Source organism: Amblyomma americanum, chromosome 1 (assembly GCF_052857255.1).
Source record: "Amblyomma americanum isolate KBUSLIRL-KWMA chromosome 1, ASM5285725v1, whole genome shotgun sequence".
Lineage (NCBI taxonomy): Eukaryota > Metazoa > Arthropoda > Arachnida > Ixodida > Ixodidae > Amblyomma > Amblyomma americanum.
In genome coordinates, this window is record NC_135497.1 from 58455808 (window position 1) to 58458976 (window position 3169).

General features: G+C 39.5%; 1 non-coding gene across 1 annotated transcript; it reads right to left on the bottom strand.

Annotated features, from left to right (window-relative positions):
* Nucleotides 1–2591: 2591 nt before the first annotated feature.
* LOC144116534 (U1 spliceosomal RNA) lies at nt 2592–2753 on the bottom strand. The gene has a single exon (XR_013311869.1). It is a non-coding gene; the product is annotated as a U1 spliceosomal RNA (small nuclear RNA).
* Nucleotides 2754–3169: the final 416 nt, after the last annotated feature.

A 3169-nucleotide genomic window follows, 5' to 3' on the forward strand; every position in this document is an offset into this window, starting at 1 on the left:
GTTTACCTAATCTTATGTCCTTTAAGCCCTACTGTACACCACAGAGTCATTCCAAAACATGTGCACCCATTACATACAGAACCATTATTGCAGATAGGACCATAATATTTAGAAACTAAGTAGCAGAAACAAGCTGGGCCGATGTTCTTCAACTGTGTGACTCTGTCTCAGCATATGACGTCTTTATTAAAACAGTTACCGAGCTCAACAATTAAGCCTTCCCTACAGTAGAATTGAAAAAGTGTAAAAAAGCCAGAAAGCCATGGATGAATGCCTACCATCTGAAAAGAATTAGAGAGCGTGACAGACTATTTTCCTCTTTTATCAGGGCGGAAAATATGGACTGTTTGACCGAGTATAAACGAATTCGTAATAAGTTAAGCTCTGATATTAAAAAAGCCAGGACTAGTTATTACCAACATAAGTTTACTGATATCTGCAACAACCCTAAACAAGTATGGAATACAGTAAACAAGTTAGTGTCCAAGAACAAAAGAGGCGGCATCTCTGAACTCGTTATAAATGGTGTCCCTTACGCAGGGGCGTCGCTTGCGGACAAACTTAATGAGCACTTTCTCATATCGCGGGCTTCAAGTAAATCTCAGGCAGGTAACTGTGATTTTACAACGTATATCACGTCCAACATCCAAAGCTCAATGTTCATGTTTCCAACTACGGAATTAGAAATCTGCACAGTAATCAAAAACCTAAAAAATAGCAGTGCATGTGGTGCTGATGACATTACCGTTCAACCTATAAAATCCATCAGTCACATGATTAGTCAGTCACGCATATATACAACCTGATTTTGAGTACCGGAATATTTCCAGATAAACTAAAATTGCTAAAGTCTCTGTCATACACAAGGGAGGTGATAGAAATGATATAATCATAGGCAAATTTCGGTCCTACCAATCCTCTTCAAAGTAGTTGAACAAGTTATAGACATCAGGCTACTAAACTTCTGCAAGCGAAACGATATCATCGCTGAACAGCAATATGGATTCCAGAAAGAGAAATCTACTGAAATGGCGCTAATAAAATTAAGGACGAGATAATAGACAATTTTGAGTAAAAAATATATATTCAACAGGTGTTTTCTAGGCTTTAAAAAGGCACTCGACTCCATTAAGCGCCCTATTTTACTGTACAAGTTATAAAATTATGGCATTAGAGGAACGACTCTCACATAATAAAGAATTACCTCTTAAATCGTCACCAGTACAAAAATATTACGAATGCAAAGTCCAGCATAAGTCAGATACAGTACGGTGTTCCGCAAGGATCAATCCTTGGGCCGCTGTTATTTCTGCTTTATATAAATGATATCATTAACGTGCAGTCTACACCAGAAATAATACAGCACGCTAATGATACCAATGTATTTATCAGCGGACAAGATCTAGAAGTCCTCCAAGTAGAAATCAATGTATGGCTGGAAAAATTGTCGACGTGGCTCCACGGTAATCAACTAGAGTTAAACACTAAAAAAACTAAGCACATTATGTTCCGCGCTCGCAACAAGTTTATAAAACAAGAAATACTTATTCATTTCGCGATGAATCTATCGAACGTGTAATATCACATAAATTTCTCGGTGTCATATTTCACGAACATCTAGACTGGTCAACTCACATTGAAAAAGCTCGCATTGGTATCTCTATGTCCATTGGCATCATGTATAAAATAAAGGATCTTTTGCCTATCTGGCTTAAGAAACAACTATAATACACACTGCTACATTCGCGTTTCCAGTATTGTCTTCTTGTCTGGGGCACAGCATCTAAAACAAGCATAGAAAACACATACTTATTATAAAAAGAAATTTTTGCGACTAATAGATAATGCACCATACCTTAGCCACACGGACCCATTGTTTAGAAAACACCAACTGCTTACACTGTGGAATGTTATGAACGAAAAGATAGCGTTAGCTACTTACGTACACAAGCATTCCGATCCTAAAGCTTTTTGTCATCAGTATCAAACGAAAACACACACCTACAACCACCGGCACGTATATTATAACGAAAAAATACGTACAAACTACGGCACCCATAAACGTAGCTACAGAATTTACAGTTTTTTAAATGATCACCATTCTGCTGTAAGCATTATCCAGGAAAGTCAATCATTGAAAGCTTTCAAAAATAGCATCACTATATATCTGTTGCCACTGCAGGCATGACCACTCTTTTCGTTTTCATTCTGTTGTTTCTCACAGTATTTGCCCAACTGTTGTACATAAATGTACAATATGAAATAACTTCAGTTTCAGTGTTAACCAATTCACTCTGTATTTCCTCGTGTAGTGCTTATTTTATACGCTGAATGTTTTGTGCTCTCGACTGGGAGCAAGAAGGGCGCAGACACTTTGTAAGGCATCCATTTGCCTTTTGGTCTGTGCCCTAGGCAACATTACCACACATTGCCTGAATAAACTCTTTGAATGGCTTTCGCCTCACCGCACTTTTGGCCAAGAAAGTGCTCCTGAATTTTTGTTTTCTCACCCGTCGACACACGAACCACGCCGTAAAAGAAGTGAGGAGTACTCGAATGTGTGGTAGCATTCTGATTTTGGAATTCCATAAAGGGGGCTGGCGCGAACGCTGAGCCCCGACTACCAAAAATTACATGCCCAGATACTCCTAAATGGAGTACTGGCGTGCTTCAGCCTTCCGCAGTGCAATGACAGGCCTCGGCACGGTGCCCCGACCTTGCTGATCGCCGGAGACACAGCACCAGGTAAGTATGCTAAAGAATGACTGAAATCGGATGTCATGCGATGCATACCTCTGTTCAGTACCAGAGGCCAATACACTTCTTACAGAGTTCCTTTTTTTGCATTAATCGCAATTTTGTTAAAAAAGCTACAGACGGACTGGGAGGGACCGCAGACAGGAGGGAGTAACTGAAGTTAACCTAATAAATAATTTTAACAACAAGAAACAAAATAATTTAGGTGTTAGATGTGTTCGCACCTTGCAACGAAATCGAGTTGCGCGTGGGGCAGCGACCACGTAATTATGAGATAACTGTCTTCAAGCTTTTTTTCAATTGAATAAAAAAATGATTTTTTTTATTTCAGTTCTCGGGAAATGAAATGGCGCGGTATCTGTCTCACATATCGGCGGACACCTGAACCGCGCCGTAAGGGAAAGGATACACG